Source organism: Carcharodon carcharias, chromosome 19, assembly GCF_017639515.1.
Source record: "Carcharodon carcharias isolate sCarCar2 chromosome 19, sCarCar2.pri, whole genome shotgun sequence".
NCBI lineage: Eukaryota > Metazoa > Chordata > Chondrichthyes > Lamniformes > Lamnidae > Carcharodon > Carcharodon carcharias.
Genome location: NC_054485.1, coordinates 111,491,446 through 111,516,436, shown reverse-complemented (window position 1 = coordinate 111,516,436; position 24,991 = coordinate 111,491,446). Strand labels below are relative to the sequence as shown.

The following is a 24,991-nucleotide window of genomic DNA, read 5'->3' as shown; positions in this document are numbered from 1 at the left end:
CAACACGCCTCTGGCCCAGTAAAAAGATCAGAAAAGATAAAACACTTCAAACTCGCTGCGATTCTACATCCAATGGGAGCCTCTCCTTCAAGGTTTCTCCACTTGCAGCTTGTGATCACAGGGAACATCACAGGCAATATTTGATCACAGTGTTACCTGATGTTCCATATGTACTTTTCAGCAGGAGTGGCCAAACAGTCATCACAACCAAGCACCCACAAATGGCTCCACCCGCCTGCTCCTCACTCAGGGGCTTTGAAGCCAACATGCCAGCTGTGGCTCAGCGGGTGTCCAAGTCATTAGGTCATGGGTTCAAGTCCCACTCTGGAGACTAGAGAGAAAGGGAGGCCGATGCGCCCGGTACAGTGCTGAGGGAACGATGCACGGTCAGAGGTGCTATCTCGTGAAGGAGATATTAAGCCGAGGACCCATCTTCACTCTCCAATGGGCACAAAAGATGTCACAGCACTATTTCAAAATGGCTGCGTTTGCTGCCAACATGGTGCACATGCAGTTGTACTGTCTTATTCCACAATGCCAAATGCAAATGGGGGAGTAGGCAGCAGCCAGGAGCAAAGGTGCTGATCAAACAGCTTTTAAAGACAGTGAAGAGTCACCTTCTCCAAGTGGGTGGAGCTTGGGGGAGGAATGGAGCTGGGGACTGGGATGGGAGACTTCTGATCCATCCAGTGACAGCCGCAATCCCAGATTACAACCTCCATTCCCCGCCTTTGGGGCTCCAGGGCTTCTTCCAGTTTGATCTTATTTGAGCCACTGATCCAGCTGCTGAGCCCCGCAGCAGGTGGGCAGTCTGGGCGTGGCCTCGCCAAGGTTTCTGAATCTCCCACTCTGGGCCCTCTGCCCCTTAACACGGGCCTGCTATCAGGGAGCAGCCCTGGAGCAGCAAAAGCCATATATGGAGGTTGTAATCCAGAATCCAAATAAGCTCCAACCAGCACTATATCTCCTGCAAATGACATCACTGGGTTTCGTGGGCACGCGTGGACGGGTATCAGTGGCCATCTTGCATTGGCAGGAGGCACTGTTTCAAGATAGAGCAGGGGAGTTAAACCTGGTCTCTTGGTCAACAGTTATCCTGCCAGTAATATCACTAATTTTATACATTAGTATCACCAAAATATATTGCGTGGTCCTTAACACATTGCTGTTTGTGGGAGCTTGCTGGGTGCAAATTGGCTACAGCGTTTCCCACATTTCTACTAATTGATCTCCACTCCCTGCCAACCGAACAGTGCTTCAAAAGTGTTTCATTAATTCGTTAGCAGCAAAGTACTTTTGGATGTCCCGATGACACAAAAGGCACTAGATAAATGCAGGATTTTTAAAAAAAACAATTATAATCCCTTTCCACATACCCAGTGGATCAGCTGTTCAGAATGAACTGAACAACTTGGGGCACTTCTGACCGGGTTTAACGAATGGAGCTAATCCACAAGCTCGGTATCTGCAATTCACCCAAATTTCAGCATACAAACTAGGAGTAGGCCATTCGGCCCCTCCAGCCTGCTCTGCCATATCATGGCTGATCCGATTGTGGTCTCAACTCCACACACCGCCTAGCCCTGATAGCCTTTGGCTCCCTTGCTGATCAAGAATCTATCTACCTCCGCCTTAATAATATTCAATGACCCAATCTCCACCGCTCTCTAGGGAAGAGCCCCAAAGACTCATGACTCTCAAAATGTTTCTCCTCATCTCAGTTTTAAATATGAGACTCTGTGTATTTTCAAATTGTCTCTCCTAGTTCTCGTTTCTCCCACAGGGGGAAACATCCTCTCAGTATCCGCCCTGTCACGTTCTCTCAGGATCTTTTATGACTCAATAAGGTCACCTCTCATTCTTCTAAACTCCAATGGATACAGGTCCTGCCTGCCCAACCTTTCTTCATAAGATAACCCCTCCACATCCCAGGAATCTGTCGCATGAACCTTCTCTGAATTACTTCCAATGAATTTATTTCCTTTCTGAAAGGAGGAGGAGCCAAAACTGTACACCGTATTCAATGTGGTCTCACCCAGGCCTTGCACAGGTGAAGCAAAACATCTGTCCTTTTCTATTCCAGCTACTTTCTGTTCATTGGTAACTGACCATTCCTATTGCCATCAGACAGCTGTATTGGCACATATCCTGCAGCAATAAGGGTGCTGCATAACATATCTAATCCCTAAGTGCTGGGTCTCCAACCAGCAACCTGAGTATCTAAGTTTGACTCTCAGGATATGCCATGGTAGCGGGTCAAATGTTCCAGTTGGTTTTGGCTTGAGGGCAGGAGAAAACCCAAGACTCCTGGTCCCCATCTTGACCCCTGTAGCAAAGCACATTTAGATCAGGCCAAGGAGAAAGGTGGACATTTCTCCAGTCGTACACAGTCTGCCAGATAAACGCACCAGAAGACCATTTGAATTAAAGCAAGGCAACAGAACATTAGAAATTTGATGCTAAAATAAAAAAGATCAGTTTAACCTGAATTAAACAGCTTTGAACCAAGTCTAGAATACAGCTTACTGCTCGTGAGATTTCTTTTCCTTCATTTGTTGCCCATCCCTAATTGCCTTTGAAGTGAGTAGCTTGCTCAGCCATTTCAGAGGGCAGTTAAGAGCCAACCACATTTCTATGGGTTTGGAGTCACATGTAGGCCAGACTAGGTAAGGATGGCAGATTTCCCTCCCTTAAGGACATTAGTGACCCTGGTGGGTTTTTACAGTGATAGTTTCATGGCCTCCATTTCTGAGACTAGCTTTCAGGGGAGGAAGCAGAAGAGCTGGACAGGAACATATGTTTAGGTTACCCACATGGCATTTGAGGCATTAAAGCAGCAACACAATTCCTCCAAAACAAACTGTTTGCCGTTGATTGCAGTTGCACTAAAGCTCCTCAAGAAAGTCACACAGTAGCTGAAGTAGCTATAGCCTGATATCAGACTTCAGCTGAAGAGTCGTTGTCGTTCCAAACTCCAGCATGAACCGGGTCATAAAGCAGCAAAAAGCAGACATGCACACACCCCGCTAGTCAGCCTGTGACAATTCTGTACACGTCCCAGCTCTACATTGCAGACACCTGATCAGAGCTTTACTCAAAATCCCAATACTCAAAATGCCAATTCCAAAAGTTAGTAAGATGAAGCAGAGAAAGGGGAGACATACGACAGATGTCAGGTTGAGGGCCAGGCCGAATGTAAGAAATTCAGAGGGGTAGTGAAAAAGGAAAGTTTAAAAAAGGGGCAAATGAATGGATGAGACGCAGCTGACATAAAAAGGAAACCAAAACATACCTGGTACTGGAATAAGAGGAAGGGTGGGGCCAATTAGAGACCAAGACAAAAGGATGAAGGCAGGGGGGCAATGAAGTTCTTAACTACTTTGCATTTGTCATTACAAAGGAAGACAAAGCTGCCCAATTCATAGTGATAGTGAAGTTAATCGAGACAGTTGAAGGGCTAAGCATTGATCGAGAGGTATTAAGATAGGCTGGCTATACTTAAATTTGATAAGCCATCGGGACCAGGTGAGATGCTGCCCTCACCAGTGACACCTACATCCCATGAACGAATAGAGAGAAAAAAAATACTGAGGGAAGGGCAGAAACTGCAGAGGCAGTGACCATAATTTTCTTATCCTCCTTTAGGGACAGGGGTAGTGCAAGAGGACTGGAGAGTTGCAAATGTTACATCCTTGTTCCAAAAAAAAGGGGCAAGGAAAGACAGACCCAGCAACCACAGAGTTTAACCTCGGTGGTGGGGAAGCTTCTAGAAACAATAATCAGAGACAAGATTTAACAGCCACTTGGGCAAATGTGGATTAAAGGAAAGTCAGTGTTGATTTGAGGGCAAGTCAATTTTAACTAACTTGATTGAGCTTTTTTGATGAGGTAACGGAGGGGGTTGTTGCAGGTAACACAGTTCATGTGATGCGCATGGGCTTCCTTAACGTTTCTGATAAAAAATGTCACAGCACAGGCTCATCAGAGTCAAAGCCCATGGACTGAAAGGGGACAGTGGCAGCACAGATATAAAACTGGCTGAGTGACAGGAAATGGAGTGGAATGGTCAACAGTTGTTTTTCAGACTGCAGGAAGGTATACAGTGGGATTGCCCATGGATCAGTAGGAGGCCCACTGCTTTCCTGATATATATTAAATGACCTAGATTTGGGGTGAGTAGGGAACAATTTCAAAATCTGCAGATGTCAAACTAGAAAGCAGTGTGAACTGCCAGGACAGTGATAGGCTTCGGACAGGTCAGAAACAGGCTGGTGGAATGGGTGGGCACGTGGCTGATGAACGTTAATGCAGAGAAATGTGGAGTGCTACATTTTTGTAGCAAGACCTAGGAGAGGCAATATAAAACATAAGAGTCCAATTGAAAAGGGTGATGCAGGAGCAGGGAGATATGGGAGTGTATGTGCACAAATTGTTGAAGATGGTAAGGTAGGTTAAGCGAGGGGTTAAATGGCAGATGAGATCCTGGGCTTTATAAAACAGAGTCACAGCGGACAAAAAGGAAGTTACAATGAACCTTCCTAAAACTGAAATTGGCCTCAAATGGAGTAGTGTGTCCAATTCTGGGCACCAAGCTTTAGGAAGGATGTGAAGGCACTCCACAGGATGCAGCAAATGTTTTTACAAGAATGGTTCTCGAAATAAGGAACTTCGGTTACATGATAAATGTGTTGTTCTCCTTGGAGAAGAGAAGGTTGAGAAAAGATTTGATGGAGGTGTTCAAAATCACAAGGGATCAAGACACAACAGATAGGGAGAAACGGTCCCCGTTGACAGAAGGGTTGAGAGCCAGGAGGACACCGATTTAAGACAGTTGGAAAAGGACATAAGGAAGATGCTTTCCTTAAAAGAAAATGCAGCCAGTAGTTAGGATCTGGGATGCACTGTCTAAAAGGTTGGTGGATTCAAAGCAGATTCAAAAGGGATTTGGACAAGCACCAGAAAGGTACAGGATGGTGGAGTGAGATTAGCCAAGTTGCTCTTGCAGAGAGCTGGCAGGGACATGACAGGCCAAACGGCCTCCTTTTGTCCTGTAAGCATTCTATGGTTCTAACTTGCATTTAATGCACTAAAATGGCAAGGTGCTTAACAAGGTCAATATCACAAAACCTTTTTGACACTAAACCATAAGAGGAGAAATCAGGAAAACGTGATCAAAAGGGGGAGATTGTTTAAGAGCATTTCAAGAGGAGAGGCAGAGACACAGATTAAGGGAAGGAATTGCAGAGCTTAAGGCCGAAAGCATAACCTCCAAGTATGGAGCGACTAAAACCAAGGGCGTGTAGAATTAGAGGAACGCAGAGATCTTGAAGGCTTGTGGGGCAAGGGGAGGCTTGGATAAGGTTGAAACCAAGATATAAAACCCAGGTTATAAAATGTAATTTCAGAACGCTCAAGCTTAAAGCTTCTCTTCTCAAGTTACCTCTACAAAAAAAGCTGCTTAAAGGGTTGAAAAACAAAACAGGATTTTAAGCTCAAGCAACAGCACATCATCGTTCAATTTAGCATTTCACAGCCTTTTGGACTCAGTTCAACAATTTCAGATAATCTGTTTCTTTCCTGTTTTCACACAGCAGTGCACCTGCTCTTGACAGATTATTCCTCTTCTTACCCATCACCATTCCCTTTGGCTCTGGGGGACTAACTCTGTCATTCAATCTCTCCTGCCTTCCACCCTAATTCAGGCCTTCCTCCTTTGCCCTTGGCCCACTTGCCCCTTGCTTGAAACCTAACTTTTCCCAGTTCTGATGAATGGTCGCAGACCTGAAACTGTTTCTCCACTGATGCTGCCATAACTGCTGCGTATACCCAGCATTCCCCTATTTCAGATTTCCAGCATCTACAATATTTGGATTTTCAATTGGGAATTTTTGATGGTGGTTTCATTAATTGTCTACGGCTGGTGTAGGGAAGATGGTAACATGGAATTAGAACTGAAGGGATTTTCACTCGGTCCCGATACATTCTTTAGTTCCTAGTTGCTGCCACTCTGAGTATACAGTAACTGCAAGACAGTGGTAGAGGCAGTATGAACAAAGGCACAGAATACTCTGAACCATCTTATCTTAGTTTCGACATATGTACAGGATATAAAACTGCTGCACATGCGTATCTGAAAACAGTGATTGATTCCAAGTTAAAATAACCTACTGCGCTTTTCAGAGGAGGACACGGGCTGAAACTGCCCAACCTGCAGAAAAGAATTATTCGTGGTCTTGTGCCTAGGCATAGTTAGTTGCAGCTCGGACAGTAGAGGGAGACAATGTCCTCGCTGCAGTTAACAAGTCCCATACAGGCAAGGCCAGACGAGGTCACCAACTGGCCACTGTGACATCAGCAGCCGGTCACAGTGCCAGATGAAGTCACCAGCTGGCCACAGTGAGTCATGGTCCAGCCAGGTTAGTGACATCACCAGCGGGTTACAACCAAGGTCACTGATGGCTTATGTCACCCAGCTCGCAATGCTCTGAGAAGTTCTGCACTTCAACTGCCATGCTCTTAACTTAGCACCCGAAAATTGTTCTCAATCGCTAACAACAGGCCTACAACCCAGCAGTAACTCTCACCCAACAAAAGCTGGCAAGCACTGAATACTGAAACACAAACATAAAATGCTAGAAAAACTCAGCAGGCCTGACAGCATCTGTGGAGAGAGAGGGAGAACATTTAGAGTCTGTATGCCTCTTCAGATCTGAAGAGTCATACAGACTCAAAACATTATCTGTCTCTCTTTCTCTCCACAGATGCTGTCAGACCTGCTGCGTTTTCCCGGCATTTTTTGATTTCGATGCTGTTTGGGCTGTCTGCTTCTGCATTTGCCAGCTCACGACTTTCTGCAGTAAAATTGGGGCTAAAATTGCCAGCTGCTACTTTGGCCATTTCACTCAAGAGTCTATGTTGGCGTCCTCCCATTTGTGAGGGATGATGGACACTCAAGCAACGTCTTCATGTGGAATGTCTTCAACCTCTGTCGACGGTTGAAGAGACCATTCGCTGAGGGAGAGGCAGGCAGATTCTGCCACAAGTGCCACATGAGAATCTGCCAAGTGCCATTATGGGTTGCTGTTTTCAGCACTGGCATCTATTGCCAAGCTGCCGCAGCCACTGGTCACCATGGTGATTCACACCAGCCCGTAGGAGGTGTTGCCATTTTCCTCTTTCGCCAGCTAGTGACTCCCACATGTGAGAGTCAATGTTCAAGGCCTTCACCTCACGTATACAAGCATCGTTGAAGTGGAGCTTTGGATGTCCTGCTGGTCGGCCAGCTCCAGCCACCTCACCATTCAGGATGTTCTTGGATACACAGCCCATCTTCCATTCAATGGACAGACCTGACCCACCAAAGCTGCCTCAGTTTCATGAGTGCCACACTTGGGAGCACTGCCACATCAGTGATTTTTGCCCTGCCATAACACAGTGCAGACAGTGAAGGTGGATATTGTGGAGCTTCTTTTCCTGGCGGCTGTAAGTCTCCCACGTTTCACAGCCATACAGCAAGGTGCTGAGAACACAGGCCTTATAGACCATCAGCTCAGTCCTAAGGATCAGCTTGGTGTTAGCCTGGGCACGTCAGCCAAAGATTTCCCTATCTGTGTATTGAGCTCGGCATCCAGGGACAGATGGTCTGTCACTGTGGGCCTGAGGTAACAGGATTTGCTAACCACTTCCAGCAGGATGTTATTTAGTGATCGGTTTTCTTGAGGCTGACAGGATACACAGTCCATGAGTCCTTGTGGCTGAGTTTCTGTGTGGGTGACTAGCGCAGCATCATCAGCTTAGAGAAGTTCACTGATCAGGACGCAATGTGTTTTTATCTTCACTTTCAGTCTGGATCGATTATAGTAGAGCTTGCCATCTGACCCAGTGTGCAAATGGACTCCTTCCATGCCTGCAGAAAAGGCAAAGGTCAGGAGCACAGAGAAGATGCCAAGCAGAGTGGGGGCTAGTACACGGCCCTGTTTCACTCCATTCTTCACTCAAACTTTCGGAAATGGAGCCATCGAACTGTACAGTGCGGTTCTACCATGGAAAGAGATCAGACTGTGGAGCTTTGGTGGGCAGCCAATTATCCCCAAAATCTTGTACAACCCTGCTCTGCTGACAGTGTCGAACTTAATAGTCTTGTCAACTGGTAACAACAGTCTGCAATTGCACCATGGAATTCATCACAAATCAACCTTGATTTCACCCAGATCCAGTATTCTCCCATACTGGTTTTCCAATTGTATCTTCACAGTTAGCAATCAAAGACACATTAATTGGAAGAGAGAGAGAGAGAAACTTTATCCACAGCTGGAGGAGCGCAGGGCAAAGGAACACCATAAAGCCAGAGCCAGGCCATTGAGGAAAGGGTTAGGAAACACTTCTTTAAACAAAGGACAGGAGAAGCATGGGGCTCTAGGCTATAAACAGCAAGAGATGTTGGCTCAGTTAATCCTTTGGAATCAAGAGATTGAAGGAGTTTGCTCGGTAAAAGTAGAAAAGGATTTCGGGCCAAGGCAGAAGGATGGAATGAAGATCCAGATCAGCCATGATCTCATGGAACAGTGGAGCAGGCTCAAGGGGCTGAGTGGCCTTCAAATGTTCCTATATTATAGCAACTACTGCAGCAGCCAATTTGCTCAGTGTTAGGTAATACGATTGTTGGTTTATTGACTTAATTCACCACCTTAAAATTGCTCTTACTATTTGTACCATTAGCGAAGGACCTGTAACCACTAACTCTTGCTTTCATAGTTTAAATAGTTCTCTAGGCACAGCCTCAAGTGCAGACAGAGCCAATCACTGCATTGTTGCACAATGACCTCATGTCCTCACTGAGCACGAGGACATACAGACAGGCCACTCAGCCCAACAGATACATCCTGGTGTTTATGCTCCATACAAGCCTCCTCCCACTCTTCATCTAACCCCAGAACATTCTATTCCTGTTCACCACATCACCGTCTGTTCCTTTCACCCAGCTCCACCAGCCTCATTTATATTTGGCAAGTGAGGCACACCTAAAGGTAACTCTGCGCAGCTCGGAGTGAGAAGTATTTTTGCTTTGAAAGATGATGGCCTGAGCAAATTAATACGGTGTTTGCCAAAATAACTGTTATGTTCCTAGAATACTGTCATCTAGAAGACCACCAAATGAGAGCCACTTTGACCTGGTCGGATTTCGTGCCTCAGCCAACGCCTGCATCCTCAGCAACAAAAATCATCACTCTGCTGCATAGAGTCAAGTTTATTCAACCTCCTTTCCTGCTTCCAAACTGCCCCCTTCAACTACAGGGGCAAATAAATAAACCTCACCTCTCATTAGAAGGCTTCATTAAAATCCTGGTGACAACATCGACCACCCTCCTTTACGCCCTGACATACCAGGAGGATAAAATTGGCTGCATGCACCGCCAATCAAGACAGGAACTATGCCACCTAAGGAACTGCTGAATGGACATGAAGCGATTGTAGTGACAGCAGAGGCCATCAGGCTGGAGACATCCACCCCCACCCACCCACCCAACGTATCAGCTGGATGGACGGATGACAGAGAAGGCCCTCTGGCCCATTGGGCTCGTGCCGTCTCTTTGAACAGCAGATTCAATTCATCCCGCTCCCCCCCCCGGCTCTTCCTGCACAATGACTTGCCTGCAAAAAGGAAAGACTGCTGGGTTGACGACTGTGCTTTCCAACCTGTTTGCCACTGAACAGTTTGAGCAAAACACCAGAGACAATTCAATGCTGCAACAAGGAGTTCAGTAAATGCTAAGAGAAATATTCACCGCTTTCACCTGAACTGTGAAAAGCTCTGCAGCAAAATCCAGGCTTGCGTCTGGAGAACAAAGACCAGGATAGGCAAAACAAAAACAAAAACAAAAATACCTGGAAAAACTCAGCAGGTCTGGCAGCATCCGCAGATAGGAGCACAGTTAACGTTTCGAGTCCGAATAACCCTTCAACAGAACTAAGTAAAAATAGAAGAGAGGTGAAATATAAGCTGGTTTATGGGGGGTGGGACAAGTAGAGCTGGATAGAGGGCCAGTGATAGGTGGAGATAACTAAAAGATGTCACAGACAAAAGGACAAAGAGGTGTTGGTGGGGATATTATCTAAGGAATGTGCTAATTAAGGGTAGAAAGCAGGATGAGCAAGGTACAGATAGCCCTAGTGGGGGTGGGGTGGGGTGAAGGAATCAAAAAAGGCTAAAAGTAGAGATAAAACAATGGATAGAAATACATTTAAAAATAATGGAAGTAGGTGGGAAAAAAAGGGGTGGGGAAATCGGAAAGGGGGTGGGGTTGGAGGAGAGAGGTCATGATCTAAAATTGTTGAACTCAATGAGTTCTGTCGAAGGGTCATGAGGACTCGAAACGTCAACTCTTTTCTTCTCCGCCGATGCTGCCAGACCTGCTGAGTTTTTCCAGGTAATTCTGTTTTTGTTTTGGATTTCCAGCATCCGCAGTTTTTTTGTTTTTATCTCAATATTCAGTCTGGAATGCTGTAAAGTGCCTAGTCGGAAGATGAGGTGCTGTTCCTCAGTTTGCGTTGGGCTTCACTGGAACAATGCAGCAAGCCAAGGACAGACATGTGGGCCTGAGAGCAGTGTGGAGTATTGAACTGGCAAGCGACAGGAACCCAGACCTCCCTGTTGCTGGCCATTTTTCATTTCTTTTCCCACCTATTTCCATTATTTTTAAATGTATTTCCATCCATTGTTTTATCTCTACCTTTTAGCCTTTTTTGATTCCTTTACCCCACCCCACCCCCACTAGGGCTATCTGTACCTTGCTTGTCCTGCTTTCTACCCTTAATTAGCACATTCCTTAGATAATATCACCACCTTCAACACCTCTTTGTCCTTTTGTCTGTGACATCTTTTGGTTATCTCCACCTATCACTGGCCCCCTATCCAGTTCTACCCTTCCACCCCACCTTAAACCAGGTTATATTTCACCTCTCTTCTATTTTTACTTAGTTCTGTTGAAGGACCATTTGGACTCGAAACGTTAACTGTTTTCCTCTCTGCAGATGCTGCCAGACCTGCTGAGTTTTTCCAGGTATTTTTGTTTTTGCTTTGGATTTCCAGCATCCACAGTTTTTTTGCTATTACCAGGATAGGCAAGTTCATCAAAAAAATACACAGGCTCTGCATTTCCATAGTGCCTTTATAGACTCAGGATATCTCAAAGTGTTTTACAAGCAAAATACTTCTTGAAGCGCTGCAATACAGGAAACATGGCAGCCAATTTGCACACAGCAAGATCCCACAAACAACAAAATTAAATGAGCAGATCTGTTTAGACTGTTCAGCAAAGGATATAAGTATTAGCAGGAATACCAGAACTCCCTTGTGCTGAATCTTTTACATCTACCTGCACTAAAATTCATATACCATGTTACTCATTTGTGATAGGCAGAATGTCTTTTTAGCTTGACAGCAGCATCCTGTTAGTGGTGAACACTCCTGTTGCTACTATATAGTAGCAGCATGGAACAGCTTGCTTCACCTGTTGCTCAAGTTTTTGAGATCCCTTCCCCTTCCAGGTAATTGGAGGTAGACTGGGCACTTTTCAGGGCCAAAAGTGACGGCCTTAAGCCTGTTCATGAGTCTGTGTGATATACAGCGTGAAATGAGCTGATCAGAGTCACCATTATCCCGCTGGATGCCTATTTCAGCATCAAGATTGCCTGGTGAGCAAATGGCTCGGGCCCTATTTACTAGGCTGATCTTATAGCATGTGGAACTGGAAGAATCTCAACGCGTGTACTGACCAGTGAAGGTAGGCGGGCGATAGACCGTGGAAGAGAACCCCCAGCAGATTTCTCAACCAATACAGAAAGGACTGCTCCATTTCAAAGGTGAATTTGAGTGCAGGATGGAGCCTTTAAGGCACAAGGAAGTTTATGACATGCAGCTGTGGATTTAAATATAGCAAACATATCATCCACATATCAGAAATACCACTCATGTCATTTCCAGCAATACGGAGATAGCGCAGGAAAGTGGCTTCGGGGTAGATGATCAGCCATGATCCAATTGAATGGCAGAGCAGGCTCGACAGGCTGAATGGCCTTCTCCTGTTCCTATGTTCCAGCTAAGAACACAGGTCTTGGGGGTGGGCCAGGAGGATGGCACTTTTGACAGTGCAGCTTTCCTTCAGGGCATTTCTAAGGTCTAAATTTGCTACTACAGTCTCTGGAGTGAAGCTTCAGCCCATGTCCGTGACTCAAGAGCAGAGTATGCAACAGTCCAAGCACTCCGAGCTGACAAATTAAACAGCACCCAACATTAAAAATTACTGACCTGATTCCCCTGAGCAGTATCCTTGTTAAAAACATTCCCGGAAGGAGAGGAATGCAAACAAGTGGGAACTGATTGCGTAGGAGTGTTGGCTAAGCTGCCCAGCCAGGTTTTTGTTGTTTGATTAAACATGGTACTGTACACAGAAGAAGCAGGACAACTGTGCAAACAGCAGCTTAAATGGATCCTCCAATGAGGTTGGGGTGGGGTTTAAATAAACATGGAGCGCGCCTGGTGCACAACGAGACTGTCTTAATCACACACAAAACAAAAACAGAATTACCTGGAAAAACTCAGCAGGTCTGGCAGCATCGGCGGAGAAGAAAAGAGTTGACGTTTCGAGTCCTCATGACCCTTCGACAGTTCTGTCGAAGGGTCATGAGGACTCGAAACGTCAACTCTTTTCTTCTCCGCCGATGCTGCCAGACCTGCTGAGTTTTTCCAGGTAATTCTGTTTTTGTTTTGGATTTCCAGCATCCGCAGTTTTTTTGTTTTAATCACACACTGCCATTTCACCAATACACATGGGAGCTGGAGGGCAGCAGGATGAGTTAAAATGTCCTTCAAGGATTCAAAAAGTGGAAGGTACAGGAAGAAATAATGGACACTTTCGAAATGACTGGAGGTTCTGTAAAGTCTGCGTCGCCTCCTTCCCCGCCAGAACATACTATTTACAATTCATCACTAGGTTATTCCAGGCTATTGCTGGATGGGGAACAGTCACATGCCTTCTGATCCTCTTGACTAACACCCTGAAATCTAGAAGCTCCCATCTGAACATCTTGGCTTTACACAACGTTAAAATTAGAACGATAAACTAATCCTTCCGTGGTTCAGCAGGCATATGCTGACTGCATCATTAAGCCCGTCCAGCAATTCTTAATGTTGCTCCTGTTGCAGCAGTAGGCACTGAGTAACTGAACCCTCACAACACAGGATCGGAACCCACCTTGCTGGCGTCAGTGCTCTGAAAGACCAATGCCACTGCCCCACAGCTGTGCAATGGTTTCCATTCCAAATATATACCCGCTTCCCCTTTTTGAAAAGTACTCGTGAAACCGCTTTTAAAGAGTCATTCATGTCAATTTTTAAACACAGCGTCTGACCAAATTAACAACGAGTATCATTGGAAGCAGCTCCATTCTTTAAAGAGATATCCACGGTTCCAATGCTTTTCCACTGAACTTTCTCGCTCTCTGGTTCAGATGAGACTTGTTAGCTAGCCGGCAGGAAGACATCGCACCACAAAGCCTGGTCAGTTTCCTGAACTTGTAATTACTCAATACCACAAAGCTTTCTTGGAACACTGAAGAAACTGACACTGTTAACAACATTTGAAAAGCACCTACTCACAATTCTTCGAATCATACAATAACATCACAGGAGGCCACTCGGCCCATTATAGCTCTACCAAAGAGGCTCAAAGACTTGTATATATACACAGACATGGCTTTTCTCGACTACCAGACGCCTCAAAGCATTTTACAGCCCATGAAGTTCTTTTTGAAGTGTAGTCACTGTTGTAATGTAGGGGGAACAGCAGCCAACTTGTGTACAGCAAACTGCCAGCAACAGCAATGTGATAACCACCAGATCCTGTGCTTTTTTTGAGAGGTTGATTGAGGGATAAACAGAGAGAACTCTCCTGCTCTTCTTTGAAACAGTGCCAGGGGACCTTTTACATCCACTTGAGCAGGCGGACAGGTTACAACTAAAGGGGTCTGCCATTTAAGATAGCAAGAATTTTTATTCTCTTAGAGGGTCGTTAGCCTTTGGCCCCAGAGAGCAGTGGAGGTGGGGGTGAATTTTTTTAAGGTTGAGGTAGATAGATTCTTGGCTAACAAGGGAGTCAAAGGTTACCAGGGTTAGGAGGGAATGTAGCTGAGGCCACATGGGGCCTCAGTTTAGCCTCTCATCCGAAAGGCGCACCTCTGGGTACAGCACCCCCTCAGTACTGCACTGCAAGGCCAGCTTCAATTTCTGTACTCAAGCCTGGAGTGGGTTCTTGATCCTAAAACCTTAGAGGCAAGAGTGTTACCAAACAAGCCACAGCTGACACATGACATCCAATAAATCCCACAACCCTGCTCTTTCCTGGGAATATTTTCCCTTTGAATTTGCTTCCGCCAACCCTTCAGGCAGTGCAATTCCGGAAAAAAAGTTTCCTCATGCCACCCTCTGGTTCCTTTGCCAATCACCTTAAATCTATGCCCTCTGGTCACTGACTCTTCTGCCAGTGGAAACAATTCCTTCTTAGGTGACTCTTAACAAAATCCTACATCACCCTGAGCACCTCTGACCAAATCTCCAGTGAAGCTTACAACTGCAAAATACTGCGGCTGCTGAAAATCTGAAATCAAAGCAGAAAACGCTCAGCAGGTTTAGCAGCAGCCGCAGAGAGAGAAGCAGGGTTAACATTTCAGGTTCTGAGCTTTCATCATGGACAAATCTCTCTCCGCTGATGCTGCCAGACCTGCTGCGTATCTCCAGCATTTTCTGCCTTTACCTTTGCAGTAGATTCCTCTATTAATAGAAGCAAGGATGCCACCGGTTTTTGCAACTTGTCCAGGCACATAGAATATGTAGCTAAATCTCTCAGTCAGGTGTCTCAGTTCCTACAGCCAGCTTTAAAATTGGACCGTTATGTTTATATTGCATCTTCTCAATATTCCTGCCGAAATGCATCATAGAAAGAAAGGGTCTATTAAGTTGGTGGCTCTTCAAAGAGCAATCCATTTAGCCCCACTCCCTTGATCTTTCCCCATATAGAATCATAGAATGGTTACAGCACAGAAGGCAGCCATTCAGACTGTCATGTCAGCTCTCAAAGAGATATCCAGATAGTCCCACTCCCCTGCTTTTTCCCCCCGTGGCCCAGTATTTTTTTCCCCATTCAAACCATTATCTAATTCCCTTTTGAAAGGCACAAATCAATTTGATTTCCCTTTCAGGCACTGCATTCCAGAGCCTAACCGCTCACTGCGTTAAATAAAAAGGTTTTCCTCCTGTGCCAATCACCTTAAATCAGTGTCCTTTGGTGATAGACCCTTCTGCCAATGTGAGGAGTTTCTTTCCAACTACTCTTATCTCAACACCTCATGACTCCTCTCACTGAGCTCATCCTCACCATGAGCCCCACTTCCTGTCCAAGTCATCCTATTCAACCCAGTTATTGCCCAGCTGACTTCCCTTCCTGGGCTGGGTATTAGCTGATATTGTTAACGGTTCCCTCTCCTGGGGTATTCTTTCCCCCACCACCCTTCAAATCTACAGTCATCACCGCTCTTAAAATATTTCAGCCCTTTGTCCTTACAAACATTTGTCCACCACCTCCCCCCCCCCCCACTCCCATCTCGAACCTCTCTTGCCTTTTCCAAGCACTTGAACACGGTGTCAACTCCCAAATCCTTTCCTGCAATTCCAAGGTCGAATCCTTCAAATCAGATTTCCAGACATTCTACGATATTAAAACAGAGAAAATAGAAGCAGGAATAGGCCATTCAGCCCCTCAAGCCTGTTCCACCATTCAGAAACAATCCTTATCTCCTTTCTTATGAAGAGAGGTTGGGCCTGTACTATTGGAGTTTAGAAGAATGAGAGGCGACCTTATTGAAACATTTAAGATTCTTAGGGGCTTGAACAAGGTAGATGCTGAGAGGTTGTTTTCCCTTGTGGGAGAGTCTAGGATCTGAGGGCATAATCTCAGAGTAAGGGGTTGCACATTTAAGACAGAGGTGAGGAGGAATTTCTTCTCTCAGAGGGTAGTGAATCTGTGGAAATCTTTATCACTGAGGGCTGTAGAGGCTGGGTCGTTAAGTATATTCAAGGCTGAGATAGACAGGTTTGTAATCAGTAAGGGAATCAAGGGTTATGGTGAAAGGCAGCAAAGTGGAGTTGAGGGTTATCAGGTCAGCCATGATCTCATTGAATGGTGGAGCAGACTCGATGAGTCAAATGGCTACTTCTGTAGCAACATCTTGTGGTCTTATCGAAGTCAAAAATGACAATCTTTGTGACCATTATAATGGCAAGCTATCCCTCTTAATCCTTCCTATCTGCAGAAATCCACACTTACAACCTCCTCTAGTGCCTCTTCGAGACCAGCTGAATGGAACTATAAAACAAAAACAGAATTACCTGGAAAAACTCAGCAGGTCTGGCAGCATCGGCGGAGAAGAAAAGAGTTGACGTTTCGAGTCCTCATGACCCTTCGACAGAACTTGAGTTCGAGTCCAGGAAAGAGCTGAAATATAAGCTGGTTTAAGGTGTGTGTGTGGGGGGCGGAGAGATAGAGAGACAGAGAGGTGGAGGGGGTTGGTGTGGTTGTAGCGACAAACAAGCAGTGATAGAAGCAGATCATCAAAAGATGTCAACAACAATAGTACAATAGAACACATAGGTGTTAAAGTTAAAGTTGGTGATATTATCTAAACGAATGTGCTAATTAAGAATGGATGGTAGGGCACTCAAGGTATAGCTCTAGTGGTTTTTTTTTTATTTTATATAATGGAAATAGGTGGGAAAAGGAAAATCTTTATAATTTATTGGGAAAAAAAAAAGAAGGGGGAAACAGAAAGGGGGTGGGGATGGGGGAGGGGACTCACGACCGAAAGTTGTTGAATTCAATATTCAGTCCGGAAGGCTGTAAAGTCCCTAGTCGGAAGATGAGGTGTTGTTCCTCCAGTTTGCGTTGGGCTTCACTGGAACAATGCAGCAAGCCAAGGACAGACATGTGGGCAAGAGAGCAGGGTGGAGTGTTAAAATGGCAAGCGACAGGGAGGTTTGGGTCATTCTTGCGGACAGACCGCAGGTGTTCTGCAAAGCGGTCGCCCAGTTTACGTTTGGTCTCTCCAATGTAGAGGAGACCACATTGGGAGCAACGAATGCAGTAGACTAAGTTGGGGGAAATGCAAGTGAAATGCTGCTTCACTTGAAAGGAGTGTTTGGGTCCTTGGACGGTGAGGAGAGAGGAAGAGAAGGGGCAGGTGTTGCATCTTTTGCGTGGGCAAGGGGTTGTGCCATAGGAGGGGGTTGAGGAGTAGGGGGTGATGGAGGAGTGGACCAGGGTGTCCCGGAGGGAGCGATCCCTACGGAATGCCGATAAGGGGGGTGAAGGGAAGATGTGTTTGGTAGTGGCATCATGCTGCAGTTGGCGGAAATGGCGGAGGATGATCCTTTGAATGCGGAGGCTGGTGGGGTGATAAGTGAGGACAAGGGGGACCCTATCATGTTTCTGGGAGGGAGGAGAAGGAGTGAGGGCGGATGCGCGGGAGATGGGCCGGACACGGTTGAGGGCCCTGTCAACGACCGTGGGTGGAAAACCTCGGTTAAGGAAGAAGGAGGACATGTCAGAGGAACTGTTTTTGAATGTAGCATCATCGGAACAGATGCGACGGAGGCGAAGGAACTGAGAGAATGGGATGGAGTCCTTACAGGAAGTGGGGTGTGAGGAGCTGTAGTCGAGATAGCTGTGGGTGTCGGTGGGTTTGTAATGGATATTGGTGGACAGTCTATCACCAGAGATTGAGACAGAGAGGTCAAGGAAGGGAAGGGAAGTGTCAGAGATGGACCACGTGAAAATGATGGAGGGGTGGAGATTGGAAGCAAAATTAATAAATTTTTCCAAGTCCTGACGAGAGCATGAAGCAGCACCGAAATAATCATCGATGTACCGGAGAAAGAGTTATGGAAGGGGGCCGGAGTAGGACTGCAACAAGGAATGTTCCACATACCCCATAAAGAGACAGGCATAGCTGGGGCCCATGCGGGTACCCATAGCCACACCCAGTGAAGCCCAACGCAAACTGGAGGAACAACACCTCATCTTCCGACTAGGGACTTTACAGCCTTCCGGACTGAATATTGAATTCAACAACTTTAGGTCGTGAGTCCCCTCCCCCATCCCCACCCCCTTTCTGTTTCCCCCTTCTTTTTTTTTTCCCAATAAATTATAAAGATTTTCCTTTTCCCACCTATTTCCATTATATAAAATAAAAAAAACCCCACTAGAGCTATACCTTGAGTGATAAAAACAAAAACTGCGGATGCTGGAAATCCAAAACAAAAACAGAATTACCTGGAAAAACTCAGCAGGTCTGGCAGCATCGGCGGAGAAGAAAAGAGTTGACGTTTCGAGTCCTCATGACCCTGGAGTGCCCTACCATCCATTCTTAATTAGCACATTCGTTTAGATAATATCACCAACTTTAACTTTAACACCTATGTGTTCTATTGTACTATTGTTGTTGACATCTTTTGATGATCTGCTTCTATCACTGCTTGTTTGTCGCTACAACCACACCAACCCCCTCCACCTCTCTGTCTCTCTATCTCTCCGCCCCCCACACACACACCTTAAACCAGCTTATATTTCAGCTCTTTCCTGGACTCGAACTCAAGTTCTGTCGAAGGGTCATGAGGACTCGAAACGTCAACTCTTTTCTTCTCCGCCGATGCTGCCAGACCTGCTGAGTTTTTCCAGGTAATTCTGTTTTTGTTTTGGATTTCCAGCATCCGCAGTTTTTTTGTTTTTATCTTTATGAATGGAACTATCTTGGCTTTTTTCTATTTTGATGGATTGAGTTATTGCCAGGGAATTGCCAGCGATAGCTTCGCTTTCCATCCCTACACCATTGCCACCGGAAACCTCAAGGATCATCCTGCAATTTTTATTTTCTCCTTTGAGTATTTATCCAATTTCCTTTTGAAAGCACTACTGAATCTGTTTCCACTGCATCAACAGGCAGTGGAATGCCAAATCCCAACCACTTTGCTGCCAATCACCTTAAATTTGCACCCTCTGACAAGCATTCCCTCAGCCATTGGAAACAGCTTCTCTTCATTTACTCTACCTCAACTTTTCATGATTTTTAAATAGCTCTATCAAATTTCCTCTTAGCCTTCTCTATACTAATGATGATTGCTTCTCTGGATCAAAATTACTTTCAGAGGTTTATCAACATATACAAACAACTGTGAGGTATTAGTTATAGATACTTGGTAGTACAGAACTGGATATTGCTGAAAAAAAAAGACATTCTGTAGAAGCTTTGCATCTTACACTCATCAGATTACCAACAGTAACAGGGGAACAACAATTTATACTGCATGAGAAGAAGAGTGTGCCAATTGGTTGGCAAGTGGACTCTGACTGGCAGAGGCATTGTCATGGAGAACGCAGCATGGAACAGTTACCTGCCCACTTTACTCAAACTGAAACTAGGCAGGTCGACTCTGATTGAAGGCGAGCGCATTGCCCCGGTGATTGCAAAATGAAAAGCTTTGATAACAGGTCTCTTTTCTCAGCAATACTCACAGTATTAGTTCACCCTGTGAAAACAGATCAGCTCTCAGTGCTCAGAGGATTAAGTTGCCAACATCTTGTGTCCTCTCCTCTCATTCAGATTGCTTTCCAGAAGGAACGCTAATAAAATGATTTTCAAACAAATGCCTATTTATATGGGAAGGTGGTCTCAATATTAAACTCCCTGTGACATATAGAAGAGAGTCAGAGCTCAAACCATCCAATGTGCAAAACATGACCCTAGCCCAATGCACACATTACAAACACACGAATTTGGAGCAGCAGTAGGAAACGTCACCCTCGAGCCTGCTGCCTCATTCAATATGATCATGGCTGATCGAATTGTGGCCTCAACTCCATATCCCCACCTACCCCTAATAGCCTTTGATTCCTTTGTTAGCAAATTTGTCTAACCTCCTCCTAAGAGGGGACTGGATTTCTACTGGATTGGTCCAGGATTATGCTCGGGCACAGTACTGCAGTGGGTTGATGTTGCCTTCTGCATGTGGCTAACCAGGAGTGACTCCCGCTCTTACCGCCTGCCATCAGGGGTTTTGGAAGGACTTACAGGCTGATCAACCTGCTTGGCCACATTCTGAATCCACCTTCCACGTCCTGAAGCAAGACTTGAACCCAGAGCTTCTGGCCCAGAGGTAGGGACGATACCCACTGCGCCACGAGAGCTAATTTTCACTTCACGCTACTCTACGCTAAATTTCATCCACTGTGTGACTGCTCATTTTACTAGTCTACATCCTCTGGAAGTCTGTCACAATTGCACCGTGTTACATTTCCAAGTTTCACATTATCTTTTAAACTTTAAACTTATTGTTTGATCAGGTTGTTGTTTATCTATATCTAAAAGAGCAGTAATCCAAAAACCAATTCCTGGGGAACATGGCTGTACAGTAAGATAAAAGCAAAAAACTGTGGATGCTGGAAATCCAAAACAAAAACAAAAATACCTGGAAAAACTCAGCAGGTCTGGCAGCATCAGCGGAGAGGAACACAGTTAGCATTTCGAGTCCATATGACTCTTCAACAGAACTAAGGAAAAATAGAAGAGAGGTGAAATATAAGCTGGTTTTGGGGGGGGGGGGGGTGGCACATAGAGCTGGATAGAGGGCCAATGATAGGTGGAGACTGCTAGAAGATGTCATAAACAAAAGGACAAAGAGGTGTTGACGGTGGTGATATTAGCTAAGAAATGTGCTAATAGGTGACATTAGGGGTAGAAAGCAGGACGAACAAGGTACAGATAGCCCTAGTGGGGGTGTGGAGGGATCGGAATAGGCTATAAGGTAGAGATAAAACCATATACTACCCTCCCGTCTGAAAATCTGTTCACCACAACTTTGTTCTCTGTCCCAATTTTGCATTCATGCTGCCATTGTCCTTTCAATCCCATGGGCTTTAATCTTGCTAGCAAGTCCACTTGGTGGCACTTTGTCAAATGCCCGATGAAAGCTTCCCCCCCCCCCCCCCCCCCCCCCCCCCCCCCGCCCCGCCCCCCGCCCCCCCCACACACCTACTACACTACCCTCATTAATCCTCTCATTGCTTCATGGAACCCAGTCAAGTTATTCAAACACGGATCACCATCAACAAATCCATGCCCATACAATTCCAAATGCCAGTTTATTTTGTTGCAGGTTGATGCCTTCAAAAGATTCCTCAGCACTAATGCTAGGGTGACTGGCCTACAGTGGCCAGGTTGGCCCTGCAAGTTTTGAAATCCTGCAGTTCCCCAGCACCACTCCTGCATCCAAAAAGGATTGGAGCCTCTGCAACTTCAACACTTAAACTTCTCTTTAAGCTGGGATGCATCTTATTCAGACAGGATGCCTCTTCTACATTTTTATCAACTTTAATTCAACATCAACACTACGAAGCGGTACCTTTATTGCTGAAATTCACTTTCAAACAATGAAAGCTTCCTGGTTTTCCTTGATGGTTACTGTTACATTCCTGCCAAGAATACACGTCAGCAAGTGAAGGAGAACTGGGCAGCTTTGAAACCATAAGCGTTAACTAAAAACAAGTTATTATTAACAGCTCATGAAAGACAAAACAGCCAAGTACATCGTGCTGCTGCTTATCGTGCAGGAAGTGACTTGCAAACCCCAGGTCCTTCCAAGTTAACAAAGCTTTTTTTGATTCCTTTCACCTCATCTGAAGAAATGCAGCCAACTACAAAGGAAGGTTTAGTCCAGGTGTTTAAATCAATGTTATGAAACACTGTGGAATGTAAACCGATTGCTGTAATTTTTTTTTTAAATTGAAGGGGGATGGTATTTTTTTTTAAAAAGCGTGGTGCTGTTGCTGTTTGGAAGCCTGACATCTTTCAGTCGTGGCTCGCTGGGTAGCATTCCCTTGCCTCCGAGTCAGGCGCTTCTGGGTTCAAGTCTCACTTCAGAGACTCAAGGATATACAGAGAGGCTGACACTCCAGGCCAGTGCTGAGGGACTGGTGCAGGTGTCGTCTTTTGGATGAGACGTCAAACCAAGGACACAAACGTGAACGTAAGCATGACACCATTTTAGAACCAAAGGAGCAGGATTAGGCCATTTGGCCCCTCGAGGCTGGTCTGACATTCAATAGGTCACTTCTGATCCAATTGTGGCCTTAACTCCACTTTCCTGCCAGCCCGCCCAATAACTCTTGACAATTGCCAATCGAAAATATATCCAACTCTGCCTTGAACATATTCAATGATGCAGCCTCCACTGGTCACTGAGGAAGAGAATTCCGAACACTAAATGACCCTCAGAAAAAATTCTTCTTATTCAGTCTTAAACAGGAGGCCCCATGTTTTTAAACTGTGTCCCCTAGTTCTAGACTCCCGCACGTGGGGAAACATCCTCTCAGGATCCACCTTGTCAAGACCCCTCAGGATCTTTCACCTCTCATTCTTTAAACTCCAATGGATACAGGTCCAATCTGCTCAGCCTTTCCTTGTAAGGCAACCCCTTCATCTCAGGAATCAGTCGAGAGAACCTTCTCTGAACGGTTTCTAATGCAATTATATCCTTTCTTAAGTAATGAGACCAACACTGTACACAATGCTTGAGGTGTGGTCTAAGGTCCAGCCCAGCTGCAACAACACTTCCTTACTACATTCCATCACCCTTGCCACAAATGCAATTTTTGATGAGCAGCTGCGTTCTCCCCAGGGTCCTGACCAATAATTATCCCTCAATCAACATCACCACTTAAACCACTGGTCATTCTCACACTGATATTTGTAGGGGCTTGATTTTTGCATTACATTATACTACAGTCGCGCTTACACTTTCTGCGGTTGTCAAGTACGTCCTGATGCTGTGGAAAGGTACTGAAGAAATACAAATCTTTTCAAAAAGAGGACCGCAAAATTTCATGAATGAGGCATTGTTTCCACAATAATAAAGATCCAGGAGGAACATATCTGTATTGGAGGCACTTCAGAGAAGGTTCACTAGGCTGATGCCTGGGATGTGCAGCTAGTCTGACAGGGAAAGATTGAGCAGGTTGAACCTCTACTTGGAGTTAAGAAGCATGAGGGGGTCTTAGTAAAAGAAATTAGATTCTGAACGACATGACAGGGTGGATGTTGAGAGGGTGTTTCCCTCTGGGTGGAAATCTAGAACTAGTGGGCACAATTACAGAATAAAGGGCCCCCCATAAAAGACAGTGACGAAGAGAAACGTTAGTCTGTGGAATTCTCTTCCTCAGGCAACAGCGGAGGCTGGATCATTCAATACATTCAAAGGACAAGTTAGACAGATTGTGTGTTGACAAAGGTTATTGGGGCAGACAAGTAAGAGGGGGAGTTAAGGTCATACTGACTGACAGAGCAGGTTCAAGAAGCCTAATGGCCTACGCCTGCTCCTATTTTTCATGTCACATAGTTTTCATAACATCATCATGAAAACTTTTAGTCAGCCCAAAGTGATTTGAGAAAGTCACATTCAAAAGTTACACAATCATGGTACTGAGAATTCAACACTTGTACCATCTAAATTTGCCTAACAGTGCATGCTCTCAGCTTGTGGGGATACAGCACCCCAGTCCAAGCTGAGGTGCTGAGGAGGGTGCAGTGCACAAGGGTATACTGCTCAAGATTAACCACTTAAAACCAAACACCTTACCAATACTGAGAACTGGTAAACTTTCTGCTGCCATAACTGGCGGGGTGATAAGCAGAGGCTCTGTGACAGGTTCAACTCCATGTTACATTAGTGAGCCAGGTTGGATGATTAATCCTAAACACTGCCTAAAGTTCTTCAGACTTGCCTTGTTTATGTATTGGATCACCAAGGCAGCCACTGGAGGTCAACTTTGTTTTGAATTTGCATCATGAGGTTTGCCATCTGGGAGACATAATGACTCCCAAATGAAATTTGTGTCTCTCATCCCCTAATCCCTGGAAGATTATATAAAGAAAATGGCCAAAAAGATAAACTACAGAATCACAGAATTGTTACAGCACAGAAGGATGCCATTTGGCCCATCGTTTCTGCACAGTTCTCTGAATGGGCAATTCACCTACCTGGCTTCTCCCCAAAGCCATGCGCATTGAAAAGAAACATATAATCATCTAATTCCCTCTCAAATGCTTCAGAAAGCCTTTCAGTAAGTTATGCATGGACTGAAATACTTATAACATTTAACACTAAGTGCACCCATACATTTAGAAATACAACGATAGCTAAGAGACCCCTACTTCAAAACATTAAACATTACTTTGAGTTTCAAGTAACAAAACAAAACACACAACTGCAGGGAGAATTATTTTCCATTACTCCACAGATGAATAAACCAAACAGCCAGCAATGAAAAGTAATCCTTGCAGTTCACCGTTCAGCTGAGCCAATTACTTTTCCGCAAGACTTCAAAATATCTAAACAATGAAAAAAATTCATCAAATCATTTCTACATTTAAGTAGCTGTGAGATTACAAACTCAGCTCGTTGCACCTTGCAACCCGAACTCAGAATTTAAATAAATGCAGGAGCAAAACCAGCAAATACAGTGATTATAAACAAGGTGATGCTAGAGGGTCTTCCCCCCCCACCCCCAGTTTCACCTCGGAAGACCTACAGAACCATCCAAAAGAGGCATGCATAAATTTGAAACAGATCATGTTCAATGGAGAGGGAAGTTAAGAGCAATACCTCATAAAAATAAAAAGAGCAAGAGATTCTAATCTGTCACCCGGGAGACGGTCAGCAGCTCTATTCCAGGTTTGATGTTTTGAATTCACAGGCGATTACCTGGGTGATTTTTGGTAGGAGGGGTCCAGCCACCTTAGAACCAGACAGCACCACAAAATGTGGCTCTCCTTGAAATGGGGGAGGAGAAGGCAGCGCTCCGCCCACTGCGCTTGCGCGGGAGGATGCTGC

The 24,991-nt window shown here is 45.3% G+C and overlaps 1 protein-coding gene across 3 annotated transcripts in view; it reads right to left on the bottom strand.

Annotated features, from left to right (window-relative positions):
- The window catches only part of csnk2b (casein kinase 2, beta polypeptide), a 66,318-nt gene that overhangs the window by 40,466 nt on the left and 861 nt on the right, over positions 1-24,991 (bottom strand). Inside the window, exon 1 of one of the 3 annotated variants that reach the window (XM_041213514.1) lies at positions 24,764-24,904. The exons of 1 other annotated variant lie outside the window; for it this stretch is intronic. The gene's annotated coding sequence lies outside the window, so the exon portion shown is untranslated. Of the gene's footprint in view, positions 1-24,763; positions 24,905-24,991 lie in introns of those variants that run through there. One more of the 3 variants, XM_041213516.1, reaches the window with a different exon arrangement.